Below are 15,379 nucleotides of genomic sequence, written 5' to 3' on the forward strand. Positions count from 1 at the left end.
ATCTTAGCGACCCCCAGCAACTTTGTTGGATTTTGAGGACTTGATTTTTTTTACCTGGAGAATGTGACCCTTTTTCCCACTCTCTCAAATGTTTTCACATGCTTTTTACTCTTGGGTTTCTTTTGGTTATGGAGTGCAACTAACTCCATAGGCATCATCTTTTCATTTGCTTCACACAGCACCCTCAGTGCAGTGGCACAGGGAAACTTTCAGGATTTCCCAAGGTTTAAATACCTTCTCTGGGATAAACTACTGTTTCCTAGAGTAAAGTGAAATTGACTTTACTAGTCTTTTAAATTCCTAGGCCCAGCACACCCTATCTTAAAATAGAGTTCTGGAGGGTTTACCTAGAATCCCCTGTGTCTAGATACTCATGTAGCAGTCAAATGCTACCCTTTCCTCTCAGAATGGCTGGTGGCAATGGTTTTACAACAAACTACCACGATTTCTCCAGACCGCGAACACTGGTTGAGTTAAAATCACGAGAGTCATGTTTTTCAAGATTGCGTCTGAGCCCCCCTCTGTAAAAACAGGCCCTGGTCATATTTTTTTCACAATTTCTTTGTGGAAAGGTCCTTCTAGAGTTTTGCTCTGCGCACCAAACCAAGTTTGGCCTCTTTGTTCATTCACCTTTGGCGGGCTTCAGGAGTGAAGACGCCTCTGGCGCCCCATTGTCTGGGGTGGGCACGAAGTGAGGGAGGTGCCCCAAACTCCCTGTGCTTAGTCTCCTAGGAGACCCAAAAAGAACCGAAGACGAGCTTGAAGAGGACAGCTGCTGCAACTCCTGGACCGTTGGTTTGCCCGGTGAAGCCCTGCTGCAGGTCCGAATTGCCAAGTTCACCTCGACAGAGAAGCCCCTGCAAGGACGACTTCTCCCTTTGAGTTGGTGGGACCAATCAACTCGACAGTAAGCCACCTGGATGCCAATGTCGGAGCTGGTTGCATTTTCCTCAGAGTGCTGCAGGAATCCGTATAACCAGTGAGAGGGACACCAGTTTGTTTGCTTTACTCACAGACACTGGAATTTGAAGATTTGCCAAGTGCCAGCTTTTTGACCAGTCCCAGTGCAGGAGTCCCCCCCTCATGTCCCCACGACTGAGGCCCAAGAACAGCGAGATCTGCAGGAACTGGCAGGAACAGAAGTCACCAGCTGCATCTTTTTCTTCATTGCAAGGTACTGTGGAAATAAGACAGAGTACTCATCTCTTGCAGTGAACGTGCTTGAAGCTTTTGCAACTCGCAGGCCTAATCAGCTTGTGACCAAACATAGGATTCTTCTTTTTACAAACTACTTCTGAGAACTTTGGCAGAGACTTTACCGTTTACTTACCAGAATCGCTTTATCCTATCCAAGACTTTAGTCCATTGACTTTGGCCTAGCCTATTGAGTGAATTGACTCTTCTGGTGAACTCAAAGTATTTGCACCATCTATGAATAATTGTAACCTTTCATGTTCTAATAATCTTTGCCTTTTACTCCTCTTGAAAAGTATTCTGAAATAGTATTGAAGTATATTTGTGTGTGATTATATTGCCGCCTTATGAATGTTTTATAACTGACAAATAAATTAATAGGTATTTATCAAAGAAACCTTGAGTGTAAGAGTTTACTTGAACACATGTGACTGTAGACCTCTCTGTGTAACATCATTACTGCTCACATTCCCTTCATGAGATAAGCCCGGCTGCTCAGCTACGCTACCAAAACTGTGTAGTACGGATTTATACCAAAGGTTGCTTTTGCTTACACCTGTAGTCCTAGTTGTATGTAGTGGTCCCAAAGGGTACTGCATACAAACTTTGCCTAACACACGCACAAAAGGGTTGCACTGCCGATTACAGCACAAAAGGCCACAATTCTGCAGGTGCAACCGTTTGTGCACAGCCCACTCCGTCCCCCGCCCCCCCCCCCAAGCATCCGGGTGCTATGCCACACCCTCCACCTGCTTTGGCCGCCTCTGCCCACTTACCTGCTGGGGGCTCCCGCTTTCCCTGCTCACAATCTGCAGAGCACCTGGTCGGAAGCCCGGGGCACAGCACACTTTTGTGTGCAACCTTTTGTGCCCAGAGCCCTGTCCTTTTAGTTCTTCTGGCAGCGAGCCCTTCGCTTTTGCAGCTAATGGCAGCCTGTTTATTTCCTCCATGGCAATGCCCTGGATCTCTGGGCTTGGTTAGCCCTCCACTTTTCCTCTGTGGTGCTGCTTGGTGCGGTCACTGGGCTCTCAGACCTTATTTCCTCTGTGGCGGCAGTTTTTTCAATAAAGCTCGAAAAGCCCAGGTCTTTTATGGCTGCGAGTTCATTCATGCACCTGGCGGGCCAGCAGATATGTCCATAGTTTGGCTCCACCCAGGCCCCATCCAACTGGGCAGAGTCTACGCCGATCATCGCGCATGGCTACTGCTTCATAGGATATCTGCAGCTCAGCTCTAGTTAGGTCCTCCATTCTCCCAGTCTGGACCCAGGGAAAGTCGCACCCCCCTTATTTCACCCCTTCCCCTATGAGCAGAGCAGCCCCAGGCTGGGGTTTTTTGTTTACACTGGCTGCCACAGCCTCACAGCCCGGGACTTTGCTGTCCCCCAGCATGTCAAAACTGGCCCTCTGGCAGGCCGTTCCTCCCAGGCCAAGCTCTCGTCCAAGGGTCGCCTGCACACAGAGCCTCAGGAGGAAGAGCGTTATTTCACCCACAAGCAGCCGGGGCTTTAAATCCTCGCCAGTCTGCAGCTGGCACACGCAGCCCGGCCTGACTCATCCAGGTTGCCCCACAGAGTGACACTTTTCCTTTTCTGTCTTTTCTTCCTCTCTGCCACTTTATCGGTCCTCTCTGTACCCCTTCTTTTAACTGTCATTTCCAACTGTCCTTCTCATTCTCTTTTGGAATCTTATCAAGTCCAGTACATGCCTATTAATAGGGGAGACCAGCCTATTATCGTCAAGTCCAAAAGTTGTGTGTCTCCCCCATGGTGGAGGGACAGGTTACAATTGGCAACTCCAGTAAAGCAAAGTAAAAAAAATCTTTACATTAAATGTTCTAAACACTTGTGTCTTCGCCTTTTCTTTTTCTCTCATCACTGTCTGCATTATGCCCCATTTATACTTAAATAACCCCCCCCTATCCGACAGCGCCCCATATGGGCCGGTGGTTACACAAACAATGCTTGTTACAATGAGCACACTAGGTTTTGGTATTCACTTGTCACAAATGCTAACAAGATGATGCAGAAAATTTAAATCGCTTGTGCGAAATGCTCCTGGAGGTTGCATGAGTTTCAGAAAGCAGAGCAGAAGGGATGGGTGGAAGTGTTGGGGCCAGCAGGCCCATGTCATTATTCGGAGAACAATGGGGAGTGAATGTCCTCTTGGTGGCTGCGCCTGTATCTGATGGCCCGTTTAGCCTGTATCGGAAGGATTTGCACCCCCTCAGAAGATGCAATCGCAGAGAGCGAGAACATAACATTTTGGGAGCAAGGTTAACCGGGACTAATACCCAATTAAAAACTGTTGGAATCGGCAGAGGAGGATGCAGTCTGGGGTAAGTGCTAGGTGTATAGGATAGGGGCAAACTGTTTGATAACCGACTGGCCTGCAACCAACTGCAGGGATATGTCTGCCAAAATGCGATGCAAGAAAAGAAGATGGAGTTGTCCAAGGGTTGCATGGGACAAATAACAATGCCAAGACCATACATTCAAGCTCTGTTTTTTTAATTTAGGAAAATATCGACCTAATTGGTCCTCTTGGAGCATGGAGGCCCTGCAATGCCCTCCCTGGATGGTTCTTATATCTTCTTCTCAGTTTCTGTCAAAGGATCTACAAAACGGATTTCCTTCACCCTTTTCACATCTGAGTGCCACTTGCTTTATGGTTACTTGATCCCTTCTTTGACTGATAAGCTGCTGTGGTCCTGTACCTCCAAGGTCCTATACACCCCACGACTAACTCTTGAGCATAGTACTGCCAGCAGACGATTCAGCAAGAGTAGCCACAAAGGAGAGGAAAGATTGGGAGATGCCTCACCCCCCCAGTCTCTTCTGCTCCCCTGCCCTCTTCTTGCCTTTCATTGCTTGTAGTATCCTCCCTTAGATGTGCTTGTTCCACCTTCAGCCTTCTGGTCCTGCCTAGGGTCGACTTGGCCCGCTGGTACTTTGTTCTGCCCGTCTAACTACAAGGCTTTCCTTTGTTCACAACTGCTTATGTTATTAATGCCTCTGTCGTGTCATTTCCTCCACATCGTATCAACTTCCTTCTCCCTTGCTGTTACCAGATCCTTCTCCTCTATAGCACTTCCCCCCGCCTCCTGTAGTTATACCCTCAACTGCCACCACCACCACCAGATATTATCACCTCTTCTTATGTACCACCAACTGCTTTCCCCCTCAGGCTAACCGTGCCTCCTGACTACCACCTCCCATTCCTTATGTTACAACCACCACTGTCCTTCCTGATCCCGCCACCACCTCCTCTCTGCAGAGGCACCTCTCTCCAGTCTATGTTTTCTCCAACTCGGTGCGATCGCCAGCTGCAAATCAACATAAATGTACGCCCTATTTGAAAACCTATCAGGGTGCTTAAATACGAATTCAAATTAATGAGTCAAAAAAAACGTGACCGTACTGTGAAAACTGCAACCCAATTCAGCAACTTGCAAGGTACAACTTATGAATTAGGAATGTTATTTGCAGCCATAACTGAAATGTTAAAAGTTTTGAAAACTTTATTTCGCAATTTTGGTCTTGACTCACCAATCTTTCGATGATTATGTACATTACAACTTCTAAATGTCCATTGCAAGCTTTTTGAACTTTACCTTTCCAAATGCACATTCAAAAATAGTGGAAAATAAATTATAGCGTGCCCTGCCTGGCTAATTTTATCACTATAAATAATCATGGCATGCTCTGCTTTTGAACAAGAGTGTGGCTAAGGAGTACTACCTGATCTGTTTTGTGCATGGCTTTTTAATAGGTTTGCGTGCTGATCAATGCAGCGCACACATGTGCCCCACTGCACACATTCACACAGCAAAAACTGTTTTTGACCGACTAAGCTATGAACAATCATGCATTCTTGATGTTTCTAACTTATTTTGAGAGTGCATTTTTCCTCAATAAAATGTTGGTTCGTCTGCAACCAGAAAAGGAAAACACAGCATAGAACATGGAGTGTTTTCCCCACAGATTAAGCGCTAGTGAACTAACAGTTTAAAACAGCAACTATATACAAGTTAACATGGTAAGTGGAGACCCAACAACAGCTTGCGTGAAAGCTCCATGGTTACAGTACAGTAAACATAACAGAAAGCTGTTAAGCACGTGGAGCCGTCTTCATTTCAGAGTTTATAACAGGGCTATCCATTCACCAAGGGCGTCGTCAGCATGTTCACTGTTGCTCTGGTCTGCCACAAACAACCCGACACAAGTCAAGCGCACAGTCAGAGCGCCATCACTGCTGAGGCAGCTCCAGGTCACATGAACACTACAAACATCCAAGCACATATCCCCTTGACATTAGGCAAGCAGTTCTCATTTAGTATGTCCTCCCTGTGCAATTTCCTTCCAAATATGCATCTAGGAGTTGGTTCAAAGATTGAAGTTCTGGCACTACATGTATGGGACAATTGTATGAACTTAACTGAACGAAGACGTCCAAAATACTGCACCAACAATCTCAATGATAAGCCATGTAAAAGGTGTGAGAAAATAAATGATCCACAATCTCCTAAATACCACAGAATCAAGTCAGTTCCATTTCATTATTCAGCTATATAGAATCAAACCAATTCAAATTAAAATCTACAATAACTCCCGAGGTCAATACAACAAACCACCATTAAACATTCAAGTTACCACAGTTCTGTTCTAATATTAAATAGCTAAAATAGGAATAAAAACAATTCTAATACCCTGTATGTTAAGAATCGACCCGTCTGCTACCCAGCAACACTGTGTGCAACCATTCATAGACTTTGTTCATAGCATAACTACCCGGTTATTACCCACAAACGGCATTACATTGCTACCCGTTTTACTGCTGCAGTTTTGAACCAAACTACTTTCATGTTGCATTATGTGTGTTAAAACAGATGATGCATTTTGGTAGTTGTATGCTGTCCAAGACGCAGAGGGCCAAATACTAAATACATTCCCTTGCAACGAGCTGCTACGAGCTGGAGAGGCCCTGATTAAATTCACCTATTACGAGCTCCTGCAGGCTAGGCTACCGAGTGGGAGAGGCCTTATTTACAATCCACTACTGAAGCCTACATTGGGCTTAATTGGACACAGCTGCCCCCCCCCCCAGCTGCAATCAGCTCCACCCTGTTTGGCTCTCCACTGGGAGAGCTTTCATAAACTCTCTGGGGAGTAGCAGCTGTTCCACCAACTGCCTTTACCTGGAGTTCCTGCTTTAAGCGGTTTTTGAACCTTTCCATGTTAAATGGTTTTGGCTACGAAATCCTACCTGCTATAATGGCTTTCCAGCTTCTGCAAGGTTTGCCGTTATGCTAAAAGCTTTTTTGAATACATTTGTACTTCCTTACAGGGCTTTACTTGGTAAGACTTCTGTCCATAGTTTTAAGCACCTGCTCTTAAGTGTAGATTAATCCATAGCCATCCTGTATAGCAAGCACCTGGTAAGGAGTTTACAGCAAGTTTGGGATTCTTCTGGAGGGATTTACCTGCGTTTTAGTGCGATTTCTGATCCTTTTTTGTGCTGGATGCTTCTAGAGGGCACTTTTAGTCCTTTGTCCTTTTTCCCCCACTCCTGCCATCTCCATAGCAATTGGCCGAGTCTTCCTCTGCCTCCTCCAACCTCCATTTCCTTTCCCCTGCCCATTTCCCCGCCATACTCCAGCCCACAACATCGCTCATGGTGCCATCCATCTCCAGGAAGCACTCTTGGCAGTAAGTCGCAGGACGGCTGGCAAAGGCCACCTCCCTAATGCACCTCCATCGCCGGTTCGCCCTGGGCGACGTACAAAGAAGTTTACTGCTACAAACATGTAAGGGGGCAGGAATTGGCAGCAAAGCCAGAGCTGCGCCTTCTAAATCTTGCCATTACCTTATCACTACCACACAATTCTTACCACTCTTAAAATCTCGTTGCACTCCTAAGCTAGCCAATGTATTGCATTTAAATTAACTTCCTTTGGAGACCCTTCATCATATTCCAGTACACCCTTTATTCAGATAAATCCATGTTACCCAATATATTTACCTCCTTTCTCTTCTCTCTGTCACTTTGCTTTCAGCCAGCTCCTGCCCCTACAGTTGATGTGACTACCTGTCTCCTCAAAAGATCAGCATGGTATGTACCCAGTTTCTGTTTTGTGTTAAGTTCTACCTCTCAAGTCGCCCCAAACTACAGTGTGTACTCCAACATGTATCTATTGCCCTGTGTACTCCAGACATTGTAATACATTCTATGTCTTAGAAGACCATCAATAAATTCAGAAAAATAGGGGGAAGAGGGCCATGGCCAAACAACTGCCCTTGGAGTCCTAAATACATATCAAACTCCTTGGGAAGCAAGGAGCAAGTTCCTTTCAAGATATAAATTGCCATAGCGAAAACACAACCTTATTTGCTGGCAAGGTAAGCACATACTAGTGCCTTGTAGTAGCCCCCCTCAGTAAAGGTCTAAGCAAGGCCCTCGTTAGTTCATAATGGTGTTTACATAAAAAAAAAAAAACAGAACTATTCCTGGCCCAGGAACATAATCAAAAGCATCAGTATTATTCTTTGCCCACATTCCAAAGATTATTTTTAGAGGTAAAATTCAAAGGTGAATCCCGAAGTAAAGAGCGCATCTCCTGGAGCCAGCGGTCGTCATTAAAGAAATCCTACCCATACAGGGATAGAAATGAAGACTGGATAAGCGGGAGTTAAAACAAGCTCCTGGGTATTTAGCATTAACCAGGGACCAGGGGCTACCACTAGGGAAGGAGGAGCTAGTATAAGACAATCTGCATATAGAACTTCCACATAAGATGCAAACATTATTTATGACCCCTTGTGCTTGAAATGATGTACAGATGTTTCCAAATGTTCATTTATAAATTGTCACAAACGCACAGTTAAATTCACATAGGTGAATTTGTTCAGCATTAGTTGGCCTGTAGAGCCAGAAGTATCTCCCGATGACTGTCAAGCCAAACACGCTCTTCTAGGTTTCAAACAGGTGCTAAAATGGCTCCCCTCAATTACAAATCCTGCCATCATAGCATTTTAGATTAGGATACAAATTCGACCTAGGATTAGACTGGTCCTGGACAGCCCCCACTCGCTTGCAGTCAAGCACGCCAAACAATCACAAGTCTGGACTTAAGTGCCTGCCGTTTGTGGTTAGGATGAAAGGTGCTCAATATGTCGCCAACATAGCTAAACCATGGCAGAGACGACAGACCCTTCACTGATAATGTTTCTTGTAGTTGCTGCTTGTATATATACACACCTCTTATTCATAAGCAGCAGCGGTGAGAATGTATAGTGTCCCTAAGCAACACCCCATTTTAGGTCTACAATAAATTGAAGCTGAATTTGGATCTGGGATCATAATTTGCACTTGCCACTAGTCATTGGTGAGTGATTGACCCTTAGCAAGTAAGAAATGGTGTGCTCTGTGCATGTAGAGAATTGATGGAGCAAGTGACTTTATGCCCGGTTAGTAGCTTGCAACTTAATTGTTAACCCTTATCTATATTATATAAATTTAATTTCATATAGGCACTGTGGAAGATAAGGAGGCAGATGCTGTAAAGACATTTTCACTATATTGTTTATCCAAAGTAAGATAAAAGCCAATTTTTTCCTTAAGGCTATGGGGTGTTCCCTACCTATATTACCAACTGAAGGTGCTAGTCAGTGTGAAGGTCCAAAACTAACCCTACCACTAATAACTAAGGCCAGGAGAATGACTCCCTTCTCCTGGTTGCTGTGTTTTGTCTCAATGTTTTCTTATTTCGCAAATAATCTCTGGTTATCCTCTGGATTAAGTTATGCAGTTCTTTTAGGGGATATATCTCCCCCTCTGCCTTTCCCTCCCCCTCCCCCTTTCCTTTCCTTTCCTTTCCTTTTCTCAGGTTAACCAGTTTCCAACTTTGATTCTCTCCCCCATATTGGTTTAACTGTTCTGGTTAATCAGATTATTTCCACATCAGTACTGGGATGAGTTGTGCTTAATTTAGGAGTTCCTCTTGACCTTCCGGTACTCCTGCTCCCCGTTTTAACTTCCGTTTTCAGGTGTAATGGCACCTGTAGGACGATGGACTCTCTGGCTTCTTTGTAACTCTGTGGTTTACTTTTCGCGGTTTCTCCCTCGCTCTCCTTGGCAACCCACTCTGGCCATCTGGATAGCACTGGTGCCGTGACTGGGATCGGGAGTTGCTTCTTGGTGGTGGTGGTGGTGTCAGCTGGGCTGCCCATCATGATTGCTTTGCTTTGTGGTCACACCACAACCGAACTGTTCCACTGCGTTCGGATTTCCTCTGTCTGTGTCCCAGTGTTTCTCGCTCCACGTCTGAGCTGCTCTGGTTTACACAGGCTCTGCATTCTGTGCCCGCCCGGCCTACTTCCGCTACACTGTCTACAGGGGGGGGCTTCCCCTAGTTCTCACTAACTCTCGTTCTCCCTCAGTTTACTGCACTTTCTCTATGGTTCTTTGGCACCTCATCCCTTTTCAGTGTCCTTGGTTTAGTCCATTGGAGACTTAGATATAAAGGGATAGCCTCAGTTTCTTGTCGCTGATAAATTAATAGTTACTCACTGTAGTGACCAAAGTACTTTTAGTCCATAGTCCCCTTTCTTCCATACTGTATGGTCGTCCCTCGAGAGTGACGAGAGATGGAACCTTTTTCACCAGAAAAGTCTTCCCCATTAAATTTAAAGGCGTGCAGGGGGCGCGGCCCTGGGAGCATGCGCTCACCTGACTCCGCCCACCAGCACCACTCCTCAGTCCCCATTGACAATATACAACATTGCCTAATGACACCAGTATTAGGGGGGAGGAAGGGTGGACGTATGGAGGAAAGGGGACTATGGACTAAGAGTAGGTTGGTCACTACGGTGAGTAACTATTACTCTTACGTCCCGACCCCTTTCCTCCATACTGTATGGGCGATTACAAATGAATGTAGCCTTAGGGTGGAGAGGAGACCCTCCTTAAGCAAACAGGTTTCTTAGAACCACCTGCTCGAAAGCTGCGTCTGACCTAGAGGCAGCATCTAGACAGTAGTGCTTGCAAAAAGCCAAAGGGTTGGCCCAAGTGGGCGCCCTGCTGACTTGCCATGGTACATGCCATTGGAACGCGATGGCCGTGGTTTTGGCTCTGACCGCATGGCCATGCAATTGGCTGGAACTGGTCTGTGCTGCCGCTCATAGGCATCCTTGATGGCTGCAACCATCCACCTTGCAATGGAGGCCTTGGAAACCTGATCAAGATAACCTGGTCTTGAACCACCAAAGGTGACAAAGAGGGCAACCGACCTACGGAATTCCTTGGTCATGTCAAGGTAGTACTTCAGAGCACGCCTGACATCCAGACGATGCAAAACCCTATGAGGCTCATCCTTGAGGTCGGCGAAGAAGATAGGTAATATAATCTCCTTGTTCAGATGGAAGGAGGATGAGACCTTGGGTAGGAACTCCGGATGCGTCCGGAGGACCACTTTATCCTTGTGGAAAGCGGTGGGCTCTGATGCCACAAAGGCCTGGAATTCGCCAAATCTGCGAGCAGAGGCGAGGCCCACGAGTAGGGTTGTCTTTAGAGTGACCAGCCTGATGTCCGCAGATGCCATTGGCTCGAAAGGTTTGTGCGCCAAGGTGCCCAACACTACATTGAGGTCCCACACCAGGTGTGGCTTCTTTATTGGCGGGTAGAGTCTGTGCCGCCGGGTTGGAGGAGGAAAAGAGACCCTCTTCCGTATTCTTGCAGGCACCTATGGCTGCCAGGTAACTGCGGCATGTGTCGACCTGCACTCGAGTGGGGGAGGTGTGCCGAGAAGGAGAGTACGTCAACCAATGAGCACTTATCTCCTTAGAGTTGGCCCAATGACAGAATCTAGACCATTTGCTCTTATATTGGCTCCTAGTAGCTTGGCTTCTGGCGCCCTGGATGATCTCCAGGTTAGCCTGCGATGGGTTCAAGTGTTTCAGAGTGACCTGCTCAGGAACTATGCTGCGAGAGCTAGTTTGTGAGGCGCAGGGTGGAGAACCCTGCCCCCCTGCTGGGTCAGGAGCGGAGCTGGGCCCAGTGATAGGTGAATGTGGGGGCCTGTCCGAAAGGCTGAGCAGCTCAGAGAACCACAGTCTCGCCAGCGAGCCATCAGAATGATGCTGTGCCGACACTATCGTTTTATCTTGCAGATCACCCTGTGAACCAGGGGTATGGGCGGAAAGGCATATGCAGTCATGTAATTTCATTGTATCTGGAATGCATAGCCCAGGGAGCCGAGGTCCTGACCCTGCCAGGAGGCAAATTGCTGACATTTCTTGTTGTCTTGGAGGCAAACAGATCCACGTGGGGGTGCCCCCACCTGAGGAAGATCTCTTTCAGTACCAGGTCATTCAATTGCCACTCGTAACGGTCTGCCCCCAGTCTGCTGAGCCTGTCCGCCTCCAGGTTGGATTCCCCCGGGTGGTGGACTGCCATAAGGTAGATGTCGTTCTTCAGAGTCCATTCCCACATGCTGAATGCGAGATTGCATAGTGGAGAGGACCTGGTACCCCCCCCCCCCCTGCTTGTTGACATAGTACATGCTGGTGGAGTTGTCCGTCTGAATAAGCACCGTTTTGCCCTCTATGAGAGGGAGGAAGGCCTTGAGGGCCAGGCATATGGCATTCAACTCTATCCAGTTGATGCGAGACTCCTACTCCTGTAGGGTACAGACTCCATGGACGCTGTGGCTGTCCAAAGTGGCTCCCCAGCCCTCCAGGGAGGAGTCAGTCGTGACAGTGACCTGAGGGAGAGGCTGCCGGAAGGACTTGCCCTTCCATAGGTTGAAGTCCACGGACCACCAGGTGAGGTCCGGGTGGAGACGTGGGAATGTCCACTGGTTCAGATTGTGAGCCTCCCCTCTCGATTCCATGAGGCTGCGAAGTGCAGCTGCAGTCTCCTCATCCGGAGTCTTGTGTGGGGGACGGCTAACAGGACCGCCGCCATAATACCCAGTAGGTGTTGGTACCACCAGGCCGAGGTCACAGACCTGGCAAGGAAGCGAGTAGTAGCTCTCTTGATGGCCGTGATCTTGTCCTTCAAAGGGAAAACCTTCTTCGAGCCGGTGTCCCAGATGAGGTCAGGAAGGTCAGCTTCTGCGTGGGTTGCAGCCAAGACTTCTTGAGGTTGATAGTAAACCCCCAGTTCGTGGAGTGCATTCATAAGCACCGAGGAGGTGTGGAGAACCGCCTTTGGAGAGGAGGCCCAGACGAGCCAGTCGTCCAGGCATGGGTAAACGTGGTGGCCCTGGGCCCTGAGGAGAGTAGCCACCGCGTTCAATCAATCTGGTAAATACCCTAGGTGCTGAATTGAGGCCGAAAAGTAGCAACTTGTATTGGAAATGGCAGCCCATGATCCTGAAGCTCAGAAAGGATCGATGCGGCTGCCAAATCGAGACGTGCAGATACGCGTCCTTCAGATCCAGGGAGCACATCCAGTCTCCCCTGTTCAGTGTCTCTCCAATGAGAGCTGGCATACACAGCTGGCACACACACATTTTTTTAGTGGAAGGGAGAGGTTGAGGGTGGAAAGGTCCAACAACTCTCAGGACAGCCTGATGCTTCTTCTGTATGGCAAAAATCTTGGAACAGAAGCCCAATTCTCTCTGGGAGGCTGGGACGCCTGGCTCTTGACGAGCGACTATCTACGCCAACAGAGTCGCTGTTCCAATCTGTGGGAGTGGAGGGAGTAGAGGAAGGGACCGGTAGGAGATACCCGTGGAGACTATAGAGCGGATCAAGGGGTCCGAAAAATATTGGCGCCAAAATTGCACGTGGAAATCAAGCCTGGCCCTCACCGGAAACACGTGGACCCGGAGGGGCATGTCATGCCTTTGTTCCCTCCGAGGCTGTTGCTTGAGGGAGATTGGAAAAATCCCTTGCCACCTCCCGCCCTTTTGTTTCCTCCGATGCTGACTCGGGGAACGGTCATGTTGTCTGGACCTCTGTTCTTGGAAGCCTCGGAACCCTCCAGACGCCCGCCCCCCTTGTTGGAGCCTCGATTGGACTGGGGGTACGGCTTCGGCGTGGCCTTCCCAAGAATAGATTAAAGACTTAGCAGTTTGTGAGCTGTTCTTTTTATCCAATTCTTCATCTGTGGTGGAGTGGAAGAGGTCACTACCCTCGAATGGAAGGTCCAATATGTGTTCCTGGACGTCTGGGTTAAACTTGGTAGCCCGGGGGGCGTGGCTTGAGGCGCCAATGATGCGGACGCCTCACTGAGAGCTCCATGGGACGCCTGGGACTTGCTGCCGTAAAACGTCCGTTTAATAATAATATCATTCCCGGCATGAAGATAGCCTGAGGTGCGGCAGAACACCCCGAGAGCCAGCAGCCCGATTTTAAAGCAAAATCGGATCAGAGAAGCACCCCCCCCCGTTCACTACTCAAACAGCCCACGCCGGGGCATGATTTTATCTCCCAAGATGGTGGCTCCCGCAGACCCGAACTGAAGCCTTCAGCCCAGCCGACCAGACTGGCGCGGACCCCGGGGGCCGAGGTCCCCAGTCATCCAGACTGGGAGCGCCGAGGGGCACAGCACTTGTTTCAACCCTGCACCCCGCACCCAGCAGCAAGGAGGGAATCGGCGCCTGGTGCGGCGAAGAGCCGGGGTTGGCGCCAGCCACCCGGGACAGCAGACATCCTCCCTGCCCGTGGACTGTGGGCCGCGGGGCGCTGCGGGGGGTCCCCCGGGCCTGCCTGCCTCCACCGCAGACCTGCCTTACTTGGACCCTCCGCCTGCCTAGTAGAGGCAAACCGCGGCAACTTCCCCCACCAACGACCACAGCACCAGCGGAGGGGCGACCCCGGCGCCTGCCCGGCCCACCAGCCCGCGGCTGACTGCTTCGGCAGGTAAGCGGGGGCCGGGCCGTGACACCACCTAGAAGCCCGAGCAACATCACGCCCCCCCCGCACCTGAGCTCTGAGACGGTGGGGAGCTGCGGGGGTTCCCTGCCTGCCCGCCCTCCAGAATAGAATAACACCCGGACCAGGCCCACACTCCAACGTCAGGCCTGGGGTCAGCCCAGCCGCAGAACCCGCCCCGCCTGCAGTGTCAGGTCAGCCCCGCCACCGAACCCGTCCCGTCTGCAGTGTCGTGTCGGCCGCGCCACCATACCATCACGGTCCCTTGTGGACCTGCCGTGTCATCCCTGGGACCCAGAGGAGCTACAGAAGGCCCGTGGCAAGCGCGCTCCCCCCCCTGAAACCCCCCCCCCCCCCCCCAAGCACAGTCCCAGCATCAGCCAGAGCCGACCCACCAACGGATCTTCTGCATCATGCCTCTAGCCCTGCGACAAGCCAGCGGGCCCCGACATTGGCCTGGGGGAGGCCAGAGACACCTCCTCCTCGTTGGTCCCCTCCTGCCCAAGGCAAGGGCCCCTCGGGGCCTCTTCACCTCAATCCCGAGGGCCCAATGAACTGCCTTAGGGCCCTCCTCTTCTCTGCACAACACCTGAGGGCTATAGAGACACAGCGCCAGCCCATCCTCGCCGCACTCGGCTGCCTGGCAGAAGGGTCCCTACCACACAACTGACATAGGTGCTCCTTCGCCAACATAGATAACACTGGAGGATCTGCCTGGACAGCCCCATCACACTACAGACAGTGCGACATTGAGAACAGGCAACCAGCAGGCCAAACAAAACTGCTCATGAGGGGTCTGTGGAACTGAGGGACCCACCCCAAGACCCCACTCTTGGCTTCAATAATTCTCTTTGGCTGCCCTGCATCGGGCACCCCGCTTCCCCATCGGACGCCTTCAGAAATTGGCAGTGGCGTGGTCCCAGCTCTAACCCGGCGCCCCAGCCTGGACCCTGAAGAGTGAAGAGGATCTGGATCCCAGCGCTCACCTGGCAACCTGACAGAGGGAAACCTGACACACTGCAGTCAGCCCCGGAAGCCCCGGGAGATGTGGTGCGCTCCACCAGCAGAGGCCCGACGGTCGGTGCCGTCAGGGTAGGGCCTCCCCCTCGGGTCCCCCGTCGGAGATCCACGCACCCAGCTGGGATGAAGAAGGGGGGGGGGGGTGGTTACACTCGGAATCGCCCTCTCCCTAACACCAAGTTGCGGATAACACGCACCCATGTAATTGGCGACCCGGACACCAAGATGTCTAAGCAGAAGGGCCCGAAGTCAGCGGACATAGCCAATTTACTCCACCTGAAGGAGAAA

General features: G+C 49.9%; 1 protein-coding gene and 1 long non-coding RNA gene across 5 annotated transcripts in view; one reads left to right on the forward strand and one right to left on the reverse strand.

Moving 5' to 3' along the window:
• HERC2 (HECT and RLD domain containing E3 ubiquitin protein ligase 2) overlaps window positions 1-15,379 on the reverse strand; it is a 2,956,340-nt gene that overhangs the window by 2,855,415 nt on the left and 85,546 nt on the right. The window lies entirely within an intron of this gene.
• LOC138526181 (uncharacterized) overlaps window positions 1-15,379 on the forward strand; it is a 270,656-nt gene that overhangs the window by 67,680 nt on the left and 187,597 nt on the right. Inside the window, exon 2 of the long non-coding RNA XR_011283514.1 lies at window positions 7,249-7,304. This is a non-coding gene — a long non-coding RNA (uncharacterized lncRNA). The remainder of the gene's footprint in view (window positions 1-7,248; window positions 7,305-15,379) is intronic.

The sequence above is a fragment of the Ambystoma mexicanum genome, chromosome 7p (genome assembly GCF_040938575.1).
Source record: "Ambystoma mexicanum isolate Mex_15411 chromosome 7p, UKY_AmexF1_1, whole genome shotgun sequence".
Taxonomy (NCBI): Eukaryota; Metazoa; Chordata; class Amphibia; order Caudata; family Ambystomatidae; genus Ambystoma; species Ambystoma mexicanum.